The sequence below is a fragment of the Cicer arietinum genome, chromosome 7, assembly GCF_000331145.2.
Source record: "Cicer arietinum cultivar CDC Frontier isolate Library 1 chromosome 7, Cicar.CDCFrontier_v2.0, whole genome shotgun sequence".
NCBI lineage: Eukaryota > Viridiplantae > Streptophyta > Magnoliopsida > Fabales > Fabaceae > Cicer > Cicer arietinum.
Window position 1 is genome coordinate 56,509,242 of NC_021166.2, and position 26,407 is coordinate 56,535,648.

The 26,407-nt window shown below is 25.0% G+C and overlaps 2 pseudogenes; one reads left to right on the top strand and one right to left on the bottom strand.

Moving 5' to 3' along the window:
- The first annotated feature begins 11,193 nt into the window (after positions 1–11,193).
- Positions 11,194–15,568, top strand: LOC101509468 (uncharacterized; annotated as a pseudogene).
- A 5,644-nt stretch (positions 15,569–21,212) lies between these two features.
- Positions 21,213–25,587, bottom strand: LOC101509142 (uncharacterized; annotated as a pseudogene).
- Between the last annotated feature and the right edge of the window lie 820 nt (positions 25,588–26,407).

Consider the following 26,407-nt stretch of genomic DNA (forward strand, 5'->3'; position numbering starts at 1 on the left):
TTCCATTGTCATTGCTCTTAGATTTTATGACTGCTAGGATGACTAATATTTACATGTAAGCATTTTGCAATAAGAGTCAAGATTGATCATCAAATTTAAATTATGTTACTGCATAGATAATTAATAATTAGTCTTTGTTTGGGTAAACAGCTATTAAGTGCATATATAAGCGTTTATCATATAAGTATTTATGTATAGGTTAATCGGTAATTTATTTTTATAACAAAAGATAAAATAAGGTTAAATTGTTTTCAATAAACTATAAGTTCTTTTCATAAACTATTTTGGAGATCTTATGAAAATAAGTTGAAAATAACTTATATATATATATATGTCATAAATTGTTTCTATAAACTCTTCCAAAGAGTTTTACAATTGTTTATCTTATTAAGTAAGTTCAAATAAGTCAATCAAAATATGTCTTTAAATAGTGTGGTGTAAATTTGGTAGCAATGCGCATTTCCAGTGTAAAAGGCATTTATAGTTCACAATTTATCAAAGCCAGCTGATTACCTGCCCTGCAACTGTGATCACTTATTGCTCTTGGAGTATAATTTTTCTAAGTTGAACAATTTACCTAAACAAGGAATCTGATTTACTGATATAATTGCACAATTATATGCATAAGCAAGCATGGATGCACAACAATTTCATGAGATGGCCTACTAACTTTGATATATTATGTTAGCCGTTTAATATGACATTATTTCACAAGCATCTTGTGATTTGTCATACATTGAATTCCAAGTGTTAACAACCACAACAGATTATAGAATCTGTGGTTGAGGCATAAGATATTTTTCACCTTTAAATACACACCACTACCCATACCTGACAAAAACTTAAATTGATTTGCTGATAGGCAGGTGGGATGATGATTATTAGTAGGACTTATCTCATTTACTTTTGGGAATAAATATCAGATCTCATCACAATGTCATCAGCCAAAATGACAAAGGACCATACAATTTAGACAAAATAATAGTAGTAAGCAGATATGTTAACTTATAACGGAGGATCTTATAGCAGATACTAACTAGTTAAGGTAGTTGATAGTGAATAATATATGATTACATTTGAAATATTTTGATAAAATTAACTGTTTAACTAAATTAATTATATAATATATTTTTAAGTAATATTTAATATTTTTTAATTAAGACATTCGAACAAATAGAGAACAAAAATTTGCTAACAAATGTTTAAGGATTTTAAATAATAAATTATTATTAAAAAGGTTAAAATATCAATTTCAAATACGTTGAAAATATAACTTTTGATGAAGAGTTGCTATTTTATTTTTCTTAAATAATATTCTTATTGCACTCATTAATATTTTTCTAAAAATTTATATGATCTCTGTTTTTTGTTATAATAAACTATTTTATGATTTGGAAAGTAGGTTATATATTTAACGTCCTTATTTTGTGTATAAATATTTTTTAAATTAGTAAAAATTATACACACATGTTTATATTTAATGTTAAAAAAATTAAGAAAGAAAAAATTCTTATAAATAACAATGATACTAATTATTATTTTGCAACTATTTCATAGAGATTTAATTCATGTTCTTTGATGATACAATGTTAAACTTTTATCATTAAATTGATTCATCAAAATATACAACCATATTTAAGAAGTTATGATGATCAAAGTAGAAATATATTATGCTAACACAATTTAAAAATATGAAACAAAACGTTAAACTTAATAATATTATCATTTATATTAGAGTTTAAAGCCAAATATAAATATTTTTAAACGTACTTTTCATTCATTATTTTTTGCATGTCCTATTAATAAATTATATTAAAATAAATGAGTTTTGTTGAAATGTAACGATATAACGTTTCTTATATGATTTATTTAATAAATTTTTTAAAAGTGCTAAGTTAAAGATAATGATACTTATTAAATACTACACTAAAAAATTATAGAATAAGTGATTTGAAAACGTGGTCAACAATCAATTAAGGGAGCTTTGTTATGGATGCTATTGCAATATTAGTGACTTGTTATTTTTTCAATTGAAACTTTGTTTTTATCATGATCAACGGCTGGTCCAATCTTCCCCCACCACACAAACACACAAGGAAATTAGTCGGTTCCACTTAACTAATTTATTGTAAATTAAATATGCATGGTTGAATTTAAAATTTTGAATTTGGGACTTTACTTTGTAACTTAATTAGACATTTAAAAAATTGGAAATTATAAAGTTCCTCCTTTATCACACCAAGCCACTCGAGAGTTTACTTCGCATATTCTTGCTGCAACTTGGCAGTTTTTTTATAATTTTTTTTTCTTTATTTGTATTAAATTCAATTAAATTTACACTAGTAGAATTTTATTTTTTTAAGTCCTTTAAAATTTACATTTTAAATTGGTTAAAATGTACATTTCATAAACCGACTTAACATAGTTTTGTTTTGTTAAGTCAGTTTAGCTAACCGACTTAAACTTCATAATTTTAATTCAACAAATTATCTTTTTAAGTCGGTTTTTTTAATCAACTGATTTAATAGATAGAATTAAAATAATTATTTTTTTAATAAATTTCTCATTTTATTTTTATACTCTTGTTTCATACATACATATAATATTTTATATTAAATTTCAAATAAGAATTTTGTACTTACAACCATAAATTTTATATAATTATCTAATAAGCAAAATATACAATATCAAGGTTCATACAAAATATAGAATAAAAAGAAAATGTCTCTCATTTCTGACTACTCTTGACAAGACGAAAAATGATTTAGACGTTCATTATCGAAATTATAAAATCACAATGTAGCAATATTCAATAGACATATATTTAAACATTGTCATTTTTTTCAATTAATTTCAAAATAAAATCCACACAGAGTTCTTAAACTTATTTAACTTGATCTGGATGAAATGATCTAGAGTTATCAAATATCTTAACAAAAAAATACAATCAATATCGACTTAATCATAATTTTATAATACGAATATCAAAAAATACAATCAATAGCAACTCGTAATTTTTTAACATACGAACATAAAACATAATCGATAACAACTTGTAAAATAAAATTACGTACTTGCATATGAATCAACGATACGGCTGTTACAATGTTCAACATATATAACATGACATATTAGCCATACATAATTTGAAGTTTGTCTCTGACTTTAAAATTGAAATTACAAAAAAAAAAAATATATTAAATACATAAAATTGTTATAATATTATAAATGCTAAATTACATCGGCAGTCCTTTAACTTAATTTCACATAACGTTTTAGTCTCTTATCTTTTTTTCTTGAGTTGGTCCTTTATTTTAATTTTAAGTAACAATTTGATATTTTATATTTTAAAATATCAACAATATTGGGATTTTTTTTACAAAAATTCAAAAAAATTATCCAAATTTTCAAACAAAATCCATAAAATTCATTATCATCTTCAATAAAATGCAAATTTAATCAAATTCATAACTTAAATCTTGAAATAAACTCACATTTTCATTATTTATTTGATGTTGTTGGAGATGAAAATATGAGTTTATTTGAATATTTGAGTTATGGATTTGATGAAATTTGTATTATATTGAAGATGATTATTAAATTTATGGGTTTTGGTTGAAAATTTTGATGATTTTTTTAAATTTTTGTAAAAAAAAAATAAAATAATAACATTGTTGATATTTTAAAACATAAAATATCAAATTGTCACTTAAAATTAAAATAAAGGACCAACACGGAAAAAAAAATAAAGGACTAAAACGTTGACTGAAATTAAGTTAATGGACCACAGATGTAATTTAGCCTATTATAAATAAAGTTATTCATTTGTAAACAACTTACTATAGGAAAACTTCATGTTATCTTCAGTTTAATTCTCAAACCTAGTAACCTATAATAACTTTCGAAAGCTCTACTAAACAAAAATAGTTATTAAAATTATGTTACAAAATATATTACAACACTTATGAACAATAAATAAATTAAATACTTACAAATCAACAATGTGACATATTTTTTTATTTGGCTTCCTTCTTAATGAACATATAAAGACTACAATAAGCTCATTAGGATTACTAATAAGCAATTGTCAATGACGACTACAATAAACAATTAAATATATGTTATATTTAACTTTCTCTATTATAAGCAATAACTATAATAGAGAAATATTTACTTTATGAGATAAGGTGTTAGGTAACAAGTTTTTTTTATCCTTGTACAACTTCTTTTGAACGTGGACTTGAGCATTAGTTGAATCATTTTCACTCTGGATGAAACTTGGATCAATAAATCTATACATTTCACTCTTTCATAAGTCAATACAACGACAAGGTAGATGCCTAAGATATGAAACTTAATTTTCATATAAATGAAATTCATAATTTGGCAAAACTTACAAATAAAACATAGTTACGTTAGTCAAACTTGTAAAATGATAATGCATATCTCTTCTTTAGTCATACACAACTCTATAATATCTTTCTATTGAAGAGGGAAAAAAAACTAGTTCCACCATGTTCTAATTTAAATTCTAAAGGCTTTGACATATTTATTGTTTTTACTATTAATTGTTAAACATAATTTAGTTGAAAGTTTTGCCTTTTTGATGGAACATCATCTTTCTTTGATACCTCAAAAGTCTAAACCGTTGAAATAATATATTAGCCAACATATTTAAAAGAACTCAAATACATAAGTACATAAAAATATGTAACGAATACTTTATTGAAAATAAGTCGCAAGAGTCTTTTTGATCATTGAATATCTTATTGTTATTATTTTGATTATTGTTTTGCTCCCTATTCTATCCACACACAAATTATACAAAATGGAAGATGTAAAATTTGTAATTTAATTTGCTAATATAACTGGCAAAATCTCTTGCATCCATCCAAAATACTTACAAAAAATCTTATAAAGTATATTATTATTTTTTTGAAGATTATAAAACAAAAGATGAAAAGAAATATTGTAACATATACTTCAATAAGAAAATGCAAAGTTTAGCGGGAAAAAAAATACAAATAATTAATTTATCTCTAGTCTCTAAACAACAAAGAACAAAATGACAAAGAGACACTTCAAAAAAATGAGTTGGGCATGTCATTTTTCTTACTTTTTTTTCTCCATAATATATAGTTCTCCCTCAGATAAGATGTAATATTGTTATTCTTTAGAAATGAACTTATGCCTTCGTATACTAATCATTTTAGCAACGTGAGATGTGAATAATTATTGTATATGATTTATATAGTAAATTATAAACAATTCTAATGGTAGAAAATTACTCACAAAGATATCTCTACATAAATAAAGTTTAATGTTCAATGAGTAAGAACTTGAGAATAAAATATGTCTTAACAAATCGATGAAGTGGTGATAATAAAATGGCGGCGGCAGATTGTGAAGTCAACATTACAAAAAAGTAAGAGACTGATATTTTAAGTGTACAATGTATGGAGGTTTAGACCGTAGAAGTTAGAGAGATAAAACGCAAGTCAAATTTTTAAGTTTACTAGATTTTTTATAACTGCGTTAAACTTGTTTAAGTATTTATAAAATTGGCACCGCCTCGTTTTATTAAATACTTTATCCAAGTAATCGACTTAAACATGGAGAAAGATGAGATATATTAATTTTTATTTTTTATTTTTACCTTCTTTTTTATGTTGGTTGTCAATATAACCGTATTAAATGTGTTTCACATATTTACAAAATTATCACGGCTTCATTTTATTAACTCATTTACACATACAATCGACTTAAATATGTTAAATTAAATCTCTACTTCATTTATCAAATCAAATGGCACATAAACGACTTAACTCATTGTATTAAAACTCAATTTTTTAAGATAGACATGCATATATGAACATAAATTGCTATATCTTGACTTTGTAAAAGTGATGTATATCAAAAATACAACTTGTAAAATAGTACTTTCAATCACTATTTAGGTCAAGTTTTGGCAGCTGAAATGAAAAAAAGTTAACATTCATGTGCTTTGCATAGAGTTTAGGTGTGTCCTGGCTCCAAAAACCAATCATTTAAAATTGCGTTATTTTTTATGTTTATTTAAATTTGTATCTTAAAAGAAATTTATTGTTGTATTTTTTTTCTATAAATAAAATTGTTAAAAATTTGCACATAATTATTAGATTTTAATTTCAAACTTTAAATATAATATACAACTTAATATTATAAATATTTTTCAGTTGATTTAAGTCTTAAATACATGTATCAAATAATTTAGCATGAAAAAAACATTGTGTCATGTTCTAATTTGTAAATGGATGTGACCGAAAACTCTTACACGATTGTCATGCTAAGGATTTATTGATGGAAATTTTAACAGATTAACCAAAATTTCAAACTCTCACGATTTTGCAAGTATAAATATTTGGTCTGATTTAGTCTAAGAAATACATACTCTAATACTTTAGTCCAAATATCTTTTGTGACATTATTTTTAAAAGCAATAGCACTAATGTAATAGAGCTGCAACTACTCTATACCAAGAAGAGTGCCCATCTTGTTTGACTAATGACTTTGGCTCAACTTTGTCAAATTCTTGTACAGACGTTAATTTGCGATTATTATATAAAAAGTTAAATAAATTTTTAATTTATATATAATTTTATGATTTTGTTTTCAGTCATGTAAAAAAATTATATAATATAGTTTATAAAATTATTATAAACGCAGTTTTAATTTCTTTTAGAACTCAACATATATTTTAAAATAATTTTTTAATATTATTCAAATTTTGATTTGTAGATCCATATTTCATTATTTTTATATTAAGTTTATGATGTTTTAAAAAATCAAATTTTATTCATCCCAATTGCAAGTTGAATAATTTTAAATTTTGTGTATAAACTTTTTTTAATGTTCATGTTTATAAAAAAATTATGCAAATTTTTTAAATAAAAAATAAAATTAAATATATTTCATTTGAACAAAGATTAAAATTATTTGCATAATAATTTTAAAAGGACAAACAATGTAACTTCTTTTTTTCACAAACTAAACAATGAAAATTTAAAATTTAATAAACTCTAAAATCTAATTGAGAAATACCGACATGTGTCTTTATGGTAGCTAGCTGTTAGTGTACTAATTAAAGATAGAAGCTTTATACTATAAATTGTGCATTGCATTTCTCATAAAGTTAAAAACTGTTTTTTAAGACATAAGTACTATTTGTGGAGTGCTTAAGATGCATATTTTGGGGTTTTTGATATAAATATCTTTTTTTTTAATTTTAATATTAGATTGCTCCACTTCTAAAAAATAATATCAAAATGTCCTATTTTTTAGCTCCAGCTGCAGATCGCAAACTGGGGATGCGACCTCCTGAAGAAAAAAAATTTTAACCTCACTAGATGGTCGCATCCTGGGGATGTGACCTCCTACTAGCTTCATTTTTTTTTGTTGAATTTTGTTATTTATTATTGGGTATATTATATTTATTATTATTAAATATTTTAAAAATAATTATAACATTAAAAAATACAAAATATTATTATAAATAATAAAAATAATTAATTTAATAATATTATATAACTTTTAATAATTATTATAATAATAAAAATAATAATAATAATAATTTTAATAATAATAATAATACTAATAATTTTAATAATAAGATTGATGTTCTTCATGTGGAATGGTGGATCGAATACAGGTGGGATAAGTTGATCTTCTGCTTCCATATCTTCATCACCATCGTCAGAATCACGAAATGATTCATCGAAGTATATTTCATTATCTTCACTATAATCACCTAATTCTTTCTCATTGATATTATAATGGACACTAAGTGGAAGATCACATTGTGGACTTGTTGGGAGAGATTCGTGATGAAGTTGTTGAGAGACATTGTAGACATTGTGGACATGTTGAGTTTGTTCATTTATTATTATTAAAATTATTATTATTATTATTTTTATTATAATAATTATTAAAAGTTATATAATATTATTAAATTAATTATTTTTATTATTTATAATAATATTTTGTATTTTTTAATGTTATAATTGTTTTTAAAATATTTAATAATAATGAATATAATATACCCAATAATAAATAACAAAATTCAACCAAAAAAAGAATGAAGCTAGTAGGAGGTCGCATCCCCAGGATGCGACCATCTAGTGAGGTTGAAAATTTTTTTCTTTAGGAGGTCGTATCCCCAGATTGCGATCTGCAACTAGGGCTAAAAAGTAGAGCATTTTAGTATTATTTTTTGGAAGTGGGGCAATCTGGTATTAAAATTAAAAAAAAAAAAGAGGATATTTATATCAAAAACCTCATATTTAGGGTACATGTATGACTCAATCTTATTTAACCCATGAGTTTATAGTAAATCTATAGTTGATATTACATTTTAAGTTGCAATACATTATTTTTTAATGTGAATTTTAAATCATGTTTTGAATGAGAATATTTTGGAAAGCTTAATTAAATCTTAATATATATTTGATGTTTTGAAAAATTTAAAAGAAATACATGATAGATAATCATATAATATTTAATATAAGTCTTCCTCTACCTTTCCTTTCAAAACCCAACTTTCAAGAATACCCTTAAGATTTGTTTGGTTTAAGAGCTAAAGTGAGAGGAAAGAAAGATAAAAGAAAAGGAAAAAAGAGAATAGAAAGTGAAAAGAGTTTTTAATTATTTGGTAGAAGAGAAAGTGAAAGACAAAAAAAAGTGTATTGATAAAATGAAAAAATATCTATAAATAAAAAAGAAAAGAGATTAAATCATAAAAAAATATAAAAGAAAATAATAAATATTTATTCTATTCATAAAAATAAAACAACGTGATGAAACAATTCTAATTTATTTTAGTAATAAAAGTTATTTTAATTGATAAAAAGTAAAAAACAAAAATAAATTATCGTAAAAAAACCAAAAATAAACACCAGTCACATGTTGTACAAATAACTAGTGAGTGTAAAAATGATGTTATTGTAATTTTAAACAAAATATGGAGGTTTTTGTTCATTTCTCCCCAATTTGAGAGAATTTCTTTTTGCTGTGAAACCCATACAGATTTTTTTCTTTCTTTTATGATTAATAGTTTTCAGAAAGAGAAAAAGGATTTTGATTTCCGTGCTTTTCCTTTTCAATTTTCTTTTCCGTACACTTAAGGTTTTGGAGATAAAAAAAATGTATTAAATGCACATGTGTAATTGTCGTTAGTCTAAAGATATATAATGCAAGGATCCTCCAACATTTTACACTATATTTGGAATAGGGAAAAGGAAAGGAAAAATGTTTCAAAAGAAAGAAAACACAAATTTTAAAATTGTTTACATTATTTGATATAGTGTGTTCTGCATATTATTTCTCTCTATTACGAAAGAAATGAACTTTTTGTTTTTTAATTTTACTTCTATTTTTTTTTCGTCATATACTATTTTTTAAAAAAATTTATCTTTTTAAAAATTTATCGATTTTTTTTCTCATTTTCTACACAATCAAATAAAGAAAATAAAAAAATTTATCTTTTTTTCTTTTGACTTTCTCTCGATCCAATCCACTAAACATCATCTTATTTTATATTATTATTTTTTCTTCTAACTTTTCTTTTCATTAATTTTTTTTCTCTCACTTTCTTTTTATAAATCAAACATAATATTAATGTCTCTCCATCCAACAAATAAAAGAATGTAACTTTACACTAAAAAAAATAATAAAATTAAAAATTAAATTCATTTTTGTATTTGATATTATTTTTTTGGTGAAAAGTATTTATTGAAAGTACTTTTACGTCTCTCATATTTATCACAAAGACAACATGTATATTGACAAATTTGTTAAAGTTGATTTTTACATTTATTGTTTTACTTAGTGAGATTTACCTCGTTATTGTATTTGTAATGATTTTAAGCAAAATTGATACAAAATTTATGTTTAATGTTTTAATTAATACTTCTCGTATAGTTGTTTTTGTTCATCATGATGTTTATTTTGTTACTCTTGCATTGGTTGTTTTTTCTCTTTGATTTTATCTCTTTGGATTTTTCAAATAAGATTTTTAATGAGACAATATTGTTTATTCTTGTTTCTTTGGATTTTGACCTAGTTCTTTAAAAAATTATATTTTTTTACTTTTTTTTAATGTATTTATTAAAATACTGTAAATGATATGTGGTCATTTTTTAGTGTCAACATAGTTAAAATGTCATTTCTATTAAATGATGTTTTGTACTCTAATTTTTACAAAAAATTAAAACAAAAATTTAACATATCTTTTTTAGTCATTGTAAAAACATTTACATTTTGCAATCCTACAAAATTATCCTTAAAATAATTTTAGTTTCTATTAAAACAAAATATGTTTAATTAACCTTTAACATTTAAATTTTTGAATATTTTATTTGCAAGCGTACGTAAAACATTCACAAAAATTTAAAAGAATTTAACTTGTAATAAATTAAATGTAGATTTTTTAAATGTCTTAAATTCAAGATAAAAGTAAAAAAAAAAATCAAAATTTAAAATCATTTTGTATAAAAAAAATATTTTTTATTATTATGTAAATGTGTTACAGAATTTATTCAAAAATATATGTTTATCATGATATTTCAGCAAATACTAAAATTATTTACATGATAGTAAATCTTATTACATAAACCAAAATAAAATTTTAATATTTTATAAAATAAAAAATTATTTATTTAAATAAAAATAAGTTTTATATATATTTAACTTATTTATAAAAGAGAGGTTGACAACCTTTTATGAGTTTGTTGTATAAAAAATAAATAAAACAATTATAAGTTGCTTTATCATCTGACAAAGACAATGGAGTGCAAGCAATCAATTCATTCTCAAAGCGGTTAAACAGCCTTTATAACATAAATAGTGGGACCAGTCCCTGAATTTAACTTTTTATTTCTCTCTCTTATTATATCAACAATTTCACAAACTCACGTTTTTCACTTTACACACACAACAACAAAAGGAGTTAAAGGACTTTCACATTCACAAAGAACCTTCTGGAGACACTAAACAAAAATATCTTCAACACCAATCAATCTCAACCCTACATCACCACCCATCCAAAACCACTTATTTGGTTTTTAATTAATTAATTATTAAGAACAATACTCTCACACTGTTTTAAATATAATATAACAAAAATAAACTATATAAAGTCTAGAATAGGAGGGCTCTAGAGTATTCATAAGGCTAAGAAGGACATTTTTCTCTTTTCACTTCAACCCTTCATTCCTCTTAGTCTAAAACAAAATACTAAATTCAATGTATCAATTTATAAACATGTAGTCCAAATCCAAGTTGTCATTCAAGTTGTATATTATATGTATTACATATTTTTTTTTATATATATAATATAATCACATAAAAATATTGTTGTTGTGATTTTGTGTCTTGAATTTAGCTTCTTTATTTTTTATGGTATTGATTGGGTTTTGGTTGATTCAATTTACCGACAAAAACCTTAGTTTGATCTAGTTGGTTGTGAAATTTGGATTGTGATTATTGTTGGAAATAATAATAATAATGGCTAATGAAGGAAACAAAAGCAATGATTTCTATTCAATCTTGGGATTGAATAAGGAATGCACTGATTCAGAGTTAAGGAATGCTTATAAGAAACTTGCACTGGTTAGAATTTCATCTAACTTTTCTTTTTTCTCTTCTAAAAGCCATGTTTCTTCAAAAGGGTTTTTTCAAAATCATTATTTTTTTTAAGTTGGAATTTTTTATTTAAGAAAATGATTTGATTAAATGGACAGAAATGGCATCCAGATCGTTGTTCAGCTTCAGGGAATGTGAAGTTTGTGGAAGAAGCTAAGAAGAAATTTCAGGCTATTCAAGAAGCCTATTCTGGTAATTACAATTCAGAATTAATTAATAACTATTTTTATGTTGAATATTGACTCATTATTTATTTGTTCATTTTCTACTCAAAATTGAAGAAAAGTTGAAATTTTTATTTGTATTTATACATTGGGTCTAAAAATCTAATTTTTTTTTTTTTTTGTGACAGTTTTATCTGACGCGAACAAAAGATTAATGTACGATGTTGGAGTTTATGACAGTGATGACGACGAAAACGTAAGTCACGCACTTCACACCACCTCCTGCAATTTCCCTCCTTATTATTATTATTTTTATTAAATTTTTCTCTTTTTATTTTATGTTAGGTTAATGTTAAGTTTGTTATTATAAAGTCTAATTCGATTGACATAAATTTATATTATTAGATTCAGTATCATGTTTTAAATTTAAATATTATTTTAATGAAATTCTTTTTTAGCATTTTTCTCGATAGACATAAAAAATCCGTCATTCCCTTGAAGAGAAGCAACCTTAATATAACCTTTTCACATTAATTATATTGGTTTATGACTCTGTCTTTTTCAGTTTTGTTTTTAATTTAATATATTTTGAGCTCTCGTGAACCTTTTTAATGAAAAATTGATTTAGAGAATTTGTCATACACAAGTTCTACAGGATAGCGAGTTGGACAAATACCCTCTTCGTGAATTTGGTTTAAAGTGTAATAATATATATAGTAATTAATGAAGAATAATTTTTAAAAAAATAATATTTTAAAAGTTTGTATATACTACCGATGAAATATTTTAAAAGACAAACGGTACATCCATGCATTTTATAGACATTTTAAAGAAAAAGAAAGAGAGATGAAGAAAAAATGACTTGTTGAATTGATATTTAAAAATTATGAATGTTACAGGTAAGAGCTCGTTTTAAAATTGTTAAAATTCTAGTAACTATTTATATTGTCTTTTAAAAATAGAATTTTTTTTGTTTTTTAGTAAATATAGTTGAGATGTGGATCGAATTAGTGAATTAGTGTTTGATAAAAAAAAATAAGTAGAATTTAGTTTTGAGATCTAATTTATTTTGATGTAAAATGTAATTCACACTCATTTCAAGTATTTTATTAAAATTAAACAATTTAATTTTTAAGATATACTTTAAGTTTTTTAAAAAATTATTTTTAAATTTAAACCGGATGAACTTAACTTAATTCTAGAGTAAGAAACTTCATCCCCATTTTAACATATTAGATTTTTATTTTGTTTTTGTGGTATTGTGTTGTCATGTCATCTGCGGTCTTGTCATGTTTGTGATTTTTGCACCGTCCAATTAATATTTTATTTTTCATGTGAAAAAAGAAGTATGTATCTTCTTAATTCCATTTTCCTCAACAAGTGTTTTCACAAAGGCAAAAAAAAAAAATGCTTTTCGCGAAGTCATTAATAAATTAATGGAGCATGTTGTTTATACATTTCAATAAGAGAGAATAATTAATGGAATCAAGTTTAGTTGGAGAAAAGGGGGTGAATGTGAATTTTGAGTCCTATTCTTGATCCAATAATTTTGATGTCCTATTCTAAGAAAATGAATTTTGTTTTGCAGGGTATGGGTGACTTCTTGAACGAAATGGTTACAATGATGAGCCAAACTAAATCTAATGTGAGCCCTCTTTAATATTTTTGTAATATATTTTTTTGTTTTCTTCTAATTAGTGGAACATTAGGTCAAAAAAAATAAAAAATAAAGCTAGACACGAACAAACAACGTTGTTTTATATATTTTTTGTTTAGTGGATAAAGCTAGACAAATATAGTGTCTGATTTAGCCAAATACTACGTAGTTGCACCTTTTTACCTTTTGGGATTGGGCCCTATTGATGTTTTGGATTTGTTAAAAAATTGAATGATAGTTAGTGCCTGGTGGGGTGTATTGTTGGGGGAGTTATAATTGTGTTTCATTCGTAAGTCTAATGTAAACCAATCCTATCTAGGACAATACTAAATTAACTCAAATTATGAGTTAATAAAAATATATTTTTGATACTAATTTACTAATATTTGAATATAAAAAAAAGTTATAAAAGTTATTAGATCATATAGTTTAACTTGTAAATGTTGATATTGTTATGTTTGACGTCTTGATTAATTTGTGTGAAATAGGAAAATGGAGAAGAGAGCTTTGAAGAGTTGCAACAATTATTTGAAGATATGTTTCAATCGGATATTGGATTAGGTGGAAGCACTTCTTTTACAGCTTCTAGTTGCTCTACTTCATCTACTTTCATGACTTATAATGAAAGTTCTAATTCTAATAAACGCAATTCAACTCAAATGAATTGTGGAAAGGCAGAGGATTCTTCTAGCTATGATGCCAATTACCAGAACTTCTGTTTTGGGGTTAGTATATTCTAACCTTTTTTTTCTTCTTCATTTGATGTAACATCTATGGCATTCATATTACATAATGATTTTTAGTTGCATGTGTTTTTGATAGTTGATTGTGTGATTCTTTCTTTGTTTGGCCTATGTTTTTTTTTTCAAAATTAGGAAAAGAGAATTCATTATTAATAACGGTAGTATTAATCACTATTTCACTATTGTCACATATGGAATTTGATTTATTTATTTTTTTAAAATCGACATTTTACTAGTTGAATTAGGATTTAAGAACATCTAATTTGAATTCTATCCTTATTTGATCAATGATAAATAAAATCAAAATTAGTTTTTAAAAAAAAAATAGATTTTGCGTGTACTTTAATTATGGGGTTTACTTTAAAGTATATAATATTTTTTAGATATAGGAATTATCAGAAGATTTGGAGTTTCGATCTTTCGCATTAAGTGCATAGTTATTATGACGTAGAGAGTTGGATCCAAATGGTAGATCCAACAACTCTGTATTCACTATACTCATACAACAGTTGTAAAATATCCGACTAAAACATGACTTGTTATGACTTCTAACCGGTCGTATTATGGTAGAGTTAATTGGTTCAGGGAAAAGGTAATTGATTTGTAAGTGTTAGAGAATTTTTCTCTTGAGTCTTTTAATTAGTGGCATCTTTTCTTTTGTTCATCTCATCAAGGTCAATCTTGTAAATTATCATTACCAGGATACAAAACAATGGAGTATGTATGGAGTTTAAGGAAGTGGTAAGTGATTCTCCTAGTCCCCTTCTTACAAAAAATGTCATGTATGTCAAGTTCTTTTCTTATAGATACGATTATGTTTGCATTAGACATTACATTTACATGGTATATTCAATGCAATATTCGATTTTTCAGTGCTCCACTACGCTTAGCTTCATATTGATTCAAATATTTTTGATTCTTGATATGAAGACAGGTGAAACGCCTTCAAGAAGTTGTGATGAAGGAAAACGAGGGAATTCTAGAAGGAGGAGGTAGCCATAGACAAAGAAAGAAAAGGAAGAAAGCAAAAAATTTCATATGGTCATGATGTTTCTTCTAATGACCATCATGGAATATCTACTAATTAATAAGATTGATGGCATGTTGATTAATTAGTGTGTGAACCTTGTCATTTTGTTATGGGAACTCCACAATGTTGACTTGTTACAACTAAAATATTAGGGTGAAGAGCATAGTTTATGTCAATAGTAAGAAGTAAGTACTAGGGTAAGGAGGTCACAAATGCATTGAATTTTGATGGTAGTGGCACCTTTCAAACCATTGTACTCCCATGCTAGGAATTTGAGTTCAAATCTATTTACAAGTCATTTTGGTCTTTTTTATTTATGCAAATTAGTATCATTATCATTTCAATATACTCATTTTTAAATGAAATATGAAAATAAATATTGAGAATGAAAAGTTGAGGTATTTAATTAAAAATTTAAATTAAATAAATCAACTTTGTTTATATTTTATTCAATATTATTATTTAATGAAAAGTGCAATGTGGAATTATTGTTGTGGTATGATACAAATTCTTAATGTCACTTTAATTTTAAAGGAGTTCTTTTCTTGTTTACCTCAAATGAATATAAAGAGATAATAAAGGTTGGGGAACAAAAATCATTTGTGGACAACGACATTGTATTATTATACAGTTTTTATATTGTTTACAATATCTTTAAATTTGATGTAACAATAGGAATAAAAAAAAATCTAAAATTAAGTCACGCATAAGCTCTTTATACATTTTGATCATTTATTTAATTTAATAGTAATCTTTGTATTTTGGTCATTGAATTAATCTAATAGTCAAGATATAATAGATTTTATCGTCAGGTTAATCTAACAATTAAAATGTATATGGAAAGATGATTCAACCAGGGACTCAAGACCATAGTTTATTTATTTACTTTTTAGAAAAAAAATAATATTTCATTAATTAGAAAACAATACATTATTTTATAGATAAGACTAATAATTCCTTATCAATTATGGATATTGCGTCCAATAATTCATTGACTCAAGACTAATAATGAAAAAAGTAATTATTAATATTGAGTCGAGGAATTACTCAAGACCATAAAGAGAAAATAATTCAAGATCATAATTTATTGATTTAATTATTAGTCTTGAGCTAATGAATTATTGATTGAATTATCAGTCTTTTGAAAACGAATAAAATAGCTTGTTTTGCTCCTTTTTAAAATACTAAGAACATCTCCGATAAAGATTTCATAAAAGTATCTTAGCATTAAATTACTACTTGAATATAAGAGATATCAAAAAGTGAAAAATAATACTTTAAGTTAAACAACTTTATAGATAAAATCTTCTATTAAAATAAAAATTGTATATGTATCATAATTTTGAATTGGTCCACTTCAAAATATAAAGTAAGTTTCTTAAAATGTTACCATTAATAGTTTTTCATCTCAAGTTGACCAATTCACTACTTAACATATAATTGGACGGTAAAAAAATAATATTGGAGATGATGTGTATGTGACAATAAATATATTGAATTTTCACTATAAGATATTTTCTTTATAGAGCATCATCATGGAAACATTTGGAAACTATTCGAGATTTTTGTTGAACGACAAGGACAAATAATTTCTAAACAAAGAAAAAAAATGGGTGGTGTCTATTACTTTTTATAAATGGAGAGGTCCTACAGCACGTGGTCGTAGAAAGTAAATTCAACATAAAAGAAGATATTTTAGAATGAGATACAAACTTCTGGTTCACTTTTGGTTATGAAAGCTTATGGGACCCAAATTCCAAACATGTAGCCACGAATTTGCAATGCCAAGCATTGTGTGATTTGTGGGTCCATGACTAACAATTATGAAATTCTTTTTTGGTCTTTCAATTTTTTTTTAAATTCTTAAATTTTGTCAAAAATAATTAATTTAGAGATGTATTTTACACGTTTAAATTAATTGTATTTTTGTATTTTTAAAAGTATTGGAGTGAGAGGAGAAATATCCAATAAATATTGTTTAGTTTAATTTTGGTGAATTTAAGATCTATTTAATAGATCAGAAAACAAAAAAAAAAATCTATATATATATATAACAAATGACATAATAAAATAATAATATATTTTATTATCATGTATATACATCAAACAAATGATATGATAATATTTATTATTTTATTATCGTATTTAGTTTTTTTATTATATCAAGTCTCTAGTTTATTATGTGAAATAATAAGATCTTCAAAGTTTTTTTTTTTCTTATAGCAATATTGATAATCTTTTAAAATAATTGAGATTGAGTTAAAAATTTGATTTTTTTTTTTAATTGATGTTTTGCTGTAAACATTGGTTAGAAGTCGATTTCCAATTAAATATAGTTTTTCGTTTTTTTGGAGGAATTCCAACTAAATAGTTAAAAACTCAAGTATATATGGAATATGAGTAATTAAGTAATTAACCTCAAGTCGTTAATAAATTCATATTAAAAACGAATAATTTGATAGAACTGAATTCAAATTTTAACTAAAATAAATTTTTATTATACTTTATTAACTTTTTGGTCGAATTTCAAATTATCAAGACTATTTTGATAGAAATCGGAGGCTTCAGAAAAAAAAAAATATATATATATATAGTTTTGAAGCAATATGAGTAAAAATGGAAAAACACACCACCACCCGCAAAATAACTTGTAGTGATATTGTCATATTCTAGTTTATTGGTGCTTGTTATTGTTAGGTGTTACCTTGTGCAACTTGCTAGAAGCTGATATTTTTTAATTCAACAAATCATTACTAGTTTTCTTTACTACAAAAACAAGGCACAAGCCCAAGGCCCGATGGTTATGCGTTTTCAAGTGCCAAACAACACCCACAAGCCCACAATTGAAAATTGGCTATTGTACCCCCCATTTAAATTTATACCCCCAACATAAAATTTTTGTTGTAAAATACCCAAAATAACCCTAAAAAAAACAGTAAAAGTCAAAATAAGAAAAAATTGAAACACTTTACCCCCCACATTGAAAAATCCGGAAAAGTAAGTTTTCGGAAAAATTAGTTTTTACCGGAAATTTCAAGAGGATTGAAATTTCCGGTAGTTCAAAATACATACCGGAAATTTCAAAAACGAAATTTCCGGGAGGTAAACCGGAAATTTGAAAAATCCGGTAGTTGTAAATTCCCGGAAATTTCGTTTTTGAAATTTCCGGTATGTATTTTGAACTACCGGAAATTTCAATCCTCTTGAAATTTCCGGTAAAAACTAATTTTTCCGAAAACTTACTTTTCCGGATTTTTCAATGTGGGGGGTAAAGTGTTTCAATTTTTTCTTATTTTGACTTTTACTGTTTTTTTTAGGGTTATTTTGGGTATTTTACAACAAAAATTTTATGTTGGGGGTATAAATTTAAATGGGGGGTACAATAGCCAATTTTCAATTGTGGGCTTGTGGGTGTTGTTTGGCACTTGAAAACGCATAACCATCGGGCCTTGGGCTTGTGCCTTGTTTTTGTAGTAAAGAAAACTAGTAATGATTTGTTGAATTAAAAAATATCAGCTTCTAGCAAGTTGCACAAGGTAACACCTAACAATAACAAGCACCAATAAACTAGAATATGACAATATCACTACAAGTTATTTTGCGGGTGGTGGTGTGTTTTTCCATTTTTACTCATATTGCTTCAAAACTATATATATATATATTTTTTTTTTTCTGAAGCCTCCGATTTCTATCAAAATAGTCTTGATAATTTGAAATTCGACCAAAAAGTTAATAAAGTATAATAAAAATTTATTTTAGTTAAAATTTGAATTCAGTTCTATCAAATTATTCGTTTTTAATATGAATTTATTAACGACTTGAGGTTAATTACTTAATTACTCATATTCCATATATACTTGAGTTTTTAACTATTTAGTTGGAATTCCTCCAAAAAAACGAAAAACTATATTTAATTGGAAATCGACTTCTAACCAATGTTTACAGCAAAACATCAATTAAAAAAAAAAATCAAATTTTTAACTCAATCTCAATTATTTTAAAAGATTATCAATATTGCTATAAGAAAAAAAAAAACTTTGAAGATCTTATTATTTCACATAATAAACTAGAGACTTGATATAATAAAAAAACTAAATACGATAATAAAATAATAAATATTATCATATCATTTGTTTGATGTATATACATGATAATAAAATATATTATTATTTTATTATGTCATTTGTTATATATATATATAGATTTTTTTTTTTGTTTTCTGATCTATTAAATAGATCTTAAATTCACCAAAATTAAACTAAACAATATTTATTGGATATTTCTCCTCTCACTCCAATACTTTTAAAAATACAAAAATACAATTAATTTAAACGTGTAAAATACATCTCTAAATTAATTATTTTTGACAAAATTTAAGAATTTAAAAAAAAATTGAAAGACCAAAAAAGAATTTCATAATTGTTAGTCATGGACCCACAAATCACACAATGCTTGGCATTGCAAATTCGTGGCTACATGTTTGGAATTTGGGTCCCATAAGCTTTCATAACCAAAAGTGAACCAGAAGTTTGTATCTCATTCTAAAATATCTTCTTTTATGTTGAATTTACTTTCTACGACCACGTGCTGTAGGACCTCTCCATTTATAAAAAGTAATAGACACCACCCATTTTTTTTCTTTGTTTAGAAATTATTTGTCCTTGTCGTTCAACAAAAATCTCGAATAGTTTCCAAATGTTTCCATGATGATGCTCTATAAAGAAAATATCTTATAGTGAAAATTCAATATATTTATTGTCACATACACATCATCTCCAATATTATTTTTTTACCGTCCAATTATATGTTAAGTAGTGAATTGGTCAACTTGAGATGAAAAACTATTAATGGTAACATTTTAAGAAACTTACTTTATATTTTGAAGTGGACCAATTCAAAATTATGATACATATACAATTTTTATTTTAATAGAAGATTTTATCTATAAAGTTGTTTAACTTAAAGTATTATTTTTCACTTTTTGATATCTCTTATATTCAAGTAGTAATTTAATGCTAAGATACTTTTATGAAATCTTTATCGGAGATGTTCTTAGTATTTTAAAAAGGAGCAAAACAAGCTATTTTATTCGTTTTCAAAAGACTGATAATTCAATCAATAATTCATTAGCTCAAGACTAATAATTAAATCAATAAATTATGATCTTGAATTATTTTCTCTTTATGGTCTTGAGTAATTCCTCGACTCAATATTAATAATTACTTTTTTCATTATTAGTCTTGAGTCAATGAATTATTGGACGCAATATCCATAATTGATAAGGAATTATTAGTCTTATCTATAAAATAATGTATTGTTTTCTAATTAATGAAATATTATTTTTTTTCTAAAAAGTAAATAAATAAACTATGGTCTTGAGTCCCTGGTTGAATCATCTTTCCATATACATTTTAATTGTTAGATTAACCTGACGATAAAATCTATTATATCTTGACTATTAGATTAATTCAATGACCAAAATACAAAGATTACTATTAAATTAAATAAATGATCAAAATGTATAAAGAGCTTATGCGTGACTTAATTTTAGATTTTTTTTTATTCCTATTGTTACATCAAATTTAAAGATATTGTAAACAATATAAAAACTGTATAATAATACAATGTCGTTGTCCACAAATGATTTTTGTTCCCCAACCTTTATTATCTCTTTATATTCATTTGAGGTAAACAAGAAAAGAACTCCTTTAAAATTAAAGTGACATTAAGAATTTGTATCATACCACAACAATAATTCCACATTGCACTTTTCATTAAATAATAATATTGAATAAAATATAAACAAAGTTGATTTATTTAATTTAAATTTTTAATTAAATACCTCAACTTTTCATTCTCAATATTTATTTTCATATTTCATTTAAAAATGAGTATATTGAAATGATAATGATACTAATTTGCATAAATAAAAAAGACCAAAATGACTTGTAAATAGATTTGAACTCAAATTCCTAGCATGGGAGTACAATGGTTTGAAAGGTGCCACTACCATCAAAATTCAATGCATTTGTGACCTCCTTACCCTAGTACTTACTTCTTACTATTGACATAAACTATGCTCTTCACCCTAATATTTTAGTTGTAACAAGTCAACATTGTGGAGTTCCCATAACAAAATGACAAGGTTCACACACTAATTAATCAACATGCCATCAATCTTATTAATTAGTAGATATTCCATGATGGTCATTAGAAGAAACATCATGACCATATGAAATTTTTTGCTTTCTTCCTTTTCTTTCTTTGTCTATGGCTACCTCCTCCTTCTAGAATTCCCTCGTTTTCCTTCATCACAACTTCTTGAAGGCGTTTCACCTGTCTTCATATCAAGAATCAAAAATATTTGAATCAATATGAAGCTAAGCGTAGTGGAGCACTGAAAAATCGAATATTGCATTGAATATACCATGTAAATGTAATGTCTAATGCAAACATAATCGTATCTATAAGAAAAGAACTTGACATACATGACATTTTTTGTAAGAAGGGGACTAGGAGAATCACTTACCACTTCCTTAAACTCCATACATACTCCATTGTTTTGTATCCTGGTAATGATAATTTACAAGATTGACCTTGATGAGATGAACAAAAGAAAAGATGCCACTAATTAAAAGACTCAAGAGAAAAATTCTCTAACACTTACAAATCAATTACCTTTTCCCTGAACCAATTAACTCTACCATAATACGACCGGTTAGAAGTCATAACAAGTCATGTTTTAGTCGGATATTTTACAACTGTTGTATGAGTATAGTGAATACAGAGTTGTTGGATCTACCATTTGGATCCAACTCTCTACGTCATAATAACTATGCACTTAATGCGAAAGATCGAAACTCCAAATCTTCTGATAATTCCTATATCTAAAAAATATTATATACTTTAAAGTAAACCCCATAATTAAAGTACACGCAAAATCTATTTTTTTTTTAAAAACTAATTTTGATTTTATTTATCATTGATCAAATAAGGATAGAATTCAAATTAGATGTTCTTAAATCCTAATTCAACTAGTAAAATGTCGATTTTAAAAAAATAAATAAATCAAATTCCATATGTGACAATAGTGAAATAGTGATTAATACTACCGTTATTAATAATGAATTCTCTTTTCCTAATTTTGAAAAAAAAAACATAGGCCAAACAAAGAAAGAATCCCACAATCAGCTATCAAAAGCACATGCAACTAAAAATCATTATGTAATATGAATGCCATAGATGTTACATCAAATGAAGAAGAAAAAAAAGGTTAGAATATACTAACCCCAAAACAGAAGTTCTGGTAATTGGCATCATAGCTAGAAGAATCCTCTGCCTTTCCACAATTCATTTGAGTTGAATTGCGTTTATTAGAATTAGAACTTTCATTATAAGTCATGAAAGTAGATGAAGTAGAGCAACTAGAAGCTGTAAAAGAAGTGCTTCCACCTAATCCAATATCCGATTGAAACATATCTTCAAATAATTGTTGCAACTCTTCAAAGCTCTCTTCTCCATTTTCCTATTTCACACAAATTAATCAAGACGTCAAACATAACAATATCAACATTTACAAGTTAAACTATATGATCTAATAACTTTTATAACTTTTTTTTATATTCAAATATTAGTAAATTAGTATCAAAAATATATTTTTATTAACTCATAATTTGAGTTAATTTAGTATTGTCCTAGATAGGATTGGTTTACATTAGACTTACGAATGAAACACAATTATAACTCCCCCAACAATACACCCCACCAGGCACTAACTATCATTCAATTTTTTAACAAATCCAAAACATCAATAGGGCCCAATCCCAAAAGGTAAAAAGGTGCAACTACGTAGTATTTGGCTAAATCAGACACTATATTTGTCTAGCTTTATCCACTAAACAAAAAATATATAAAACAACGTTGTTTGTTCGTGTCTAGCTTTATTTTTTATTTTTTTTGACCTAATGTTCCACTAATTAGAAGAAAACAAAAAAATATATTACAAAAATATTAAAGAGGGCTCACATTAGATTTAGTTTGGCTCATCATTGTAACCATTTCGTTCAAGAAGTCACCCATACCCTGCAAAACAAAATTCATTTTCTTAGAATAGGACATCAAAATTATTGGATCAAGAATAGGACTCAAAATTCACATTCACCCCCTTTTCTCCAACTAAACTTGATTCCATTAATTATTCTCTCTTATTGAAATGTATAAACAACATGCTCCATTAATTTATTAATGACTTCGCGAAAAGCATTTTTTTTTTTTGCCTTTGTGAAAACACTTGTTGAGGAAAATGGAATTAAGAAGATACATACTTCTTTTTTCACATGAAAAATAAAATATTAATTGGACGGTGCAAAAATCACAAACATGACAAGACCGCAGATGACATGACAACACAATACCACAAAAACAAAATAAAAATCTAATATGTTAAAATGGGGATGAAGTTTCTTACTCTAGAATTAAGTTAAGTTCATCCGGTTTAAATTTAAAAATAATTTTTTAAAAAACTTAAAGTATATCTTAAAAATTAAATTGTTTAATTTTAATAAAATACTTGAAATGAGTGTGAATTACATTTTACATCAAAATAAATTAGATCTCAAAACTAAATTCTACTTATTTTTTTTTATCAAACACTAATTCACTAATTCGATCCACATCTCAACTATATTTACTAAAAAACAAAAAAAATTCTATTTTTAAAAGACAATATAAATAGTTACTAGAATTTTAACAATTTTAAAACGAGCTCTTACCTGTAACATTCATAATTTTTAAATATCAATTCAACAAGTCATTTTTTCTTCATCTCTCTTTCTTTTTCTTTAAAATGTCTATAAAATGCATGGATGTACCGTTTGTCTTTTAAAATATTTCATCGGTAGTATATACAAACTTTTAAAATATTATTTTTTTAAAAATTATTCTTCATTAATTACTATATATATTATTACACTTTAAACCAAATTCACGAAGAGGGTATTTGTCCAACTCGCTATCCTGTAGAACTTGTGTATGACAAATTCTCTAAATCAATTTTTCATTAAAAAGGTTCACGAGAGCTCAAAATATATTAAATTAAAAACAAAACTGAAAAAGACAGAGTCATAAACCAATATAATTAATGTGAAAAGGTTATATTAAGGTTGCTTCTCTTCAAGGGAATGACGGATTTTTTATGTCTATCGAGAAAAATGCTAAAAAAGAATTTCATTAAAATAATATTTAAATTTAAAACATGATACTGAATCTAATAATATAAATTTATGTCAATCGAATTAGACTTTATAATAACAAACTTAACATTAACCTAACATAAAATAAAAAGAGAAAAATTTAATAAAAATAATAATAATAAGGAGGGAAATTGCAGGAGGTGGTGTGAAGTGCGTGACTTACGTTTTCGTCGTCATCACTGTCATAAACTCCAACATCGTACATTAATCTTTTGTTCGCGTCAGATAAAACTGTCACAAAAAAAAAAAAAAATTAGATTTTTAGACCCAATGTATAAATACAAATAAAAATTTCAACTTTTCTTCAATTTTGAGTAGAAAATGAACAAATAAATAATGAGTCAATATTCAACATAAAAATAGTTATTAATTAATTCTGAATTGTAATTACCAGAATAGGCTTCTTGAATAGCCTGAAATTTCTTCTTAGCTTCTTCCACAAACTTCACATTCCCTGAAGCTGAACAACGATCTGGATGCCATTTCTGTCCATTTAATCAAATCATTTTCTTAAATAAAAAATTCCAACTTAAAAAAAATAATGATTTTGAAAAAACCCTTTTGAAGAAACATGGCTTTTAGAAGAGAAAAAAGAAAAGTTAGATGAAATTCTAACCAGTGCAAGTTTCTTATAAGCATTCCTTAACTCTGAATCAGTGCATTCCTTATTCAATCCCAAGATTGAATAGAAATCATTGCTTTTGTTTCCTTCATTAGCCATTATTATTATTATTTCCAACAATAATCACAATCCAAATTTCACAACCAACTAGATCAAACTAAGGTTTTTGTCGGTAAATTGAATCAACCAAAACCCAATCAATACCATAAAAAATAAAGAAGCTAAATTCAAGACACAAAATCACAACAACAATATTTTTATGTGATTATATTATATATATAAAAAAAAATATGTAATACATATAATATACAACTTGAATGACAACTTGGATTTGGACTACATGTTTATAAATTGATACATTGAATTTAGTATTTTGTTTTAGACTAAGAGGAATGAAGGGTTGAAGTGAAAAGAGAAAAATGTCCTTCTTAGCCTTATGAATACTCTAGAGCCCTCCTATTCTAGACTTTATATAGTTTATTTTTGTTATATTATATTTAAAACAGTGTGAGAGTATTGTTCTTAATAATTAATTAATTAAAAACCAAATAAGTGGTTTTGGATGGGTGGTGATGTAGGGTTGAGATTGATTGGTGTTGAAGATATTTTTGTTTAGTGTCTCCAGAAGGTTCTTTGTGAATGTGAAAGTCCTTTAACTCCTTTTGTTGTTGTGTGTGTAAAGTGAAAAACGTGAGTTTGTGAAATTGTTGATATAATAAGAGAGAGAAATAAAAAGTTAAATTCAGGGACTGGTCCCACTATTTATGTTATAAAGGCTGTTTAACCGCTTTGAGAATGAATTGATTGCTTGCACTCCATTGTCTTTGTCAGATGATAAAGCAACTTATAATTGTTTTATTTATTTTTTATACAACAAACTCATAAAAGGTTGTCAACCTCTCTTTTATAAATAAGTTAAATATATATAAAACTTATTTTTATTTAAATAAATAATTTTTTATTTTATAAAATATTAAAATTTTATTTTGGTTTATGTAATAAGATTTACTATCATGTAAATAATTTTAGTATTTGCTGAAATATCATGATAAACATATATTTTTGAATAAATTCTGTAACACATTTACATAATAATAAAAAATATTTTTTTTATACAAAATGATTTTAAATTTTGATTTTTTTTTTTACTTTTATCTTGACTTTAAGACATTTAAAAAATCTACATTTAATTTATTACAAGTTAAATTCTTTTAAATTTTTGTGAATGTTTTACGTACGCTTGCAAATAAAATATTCAAAAATT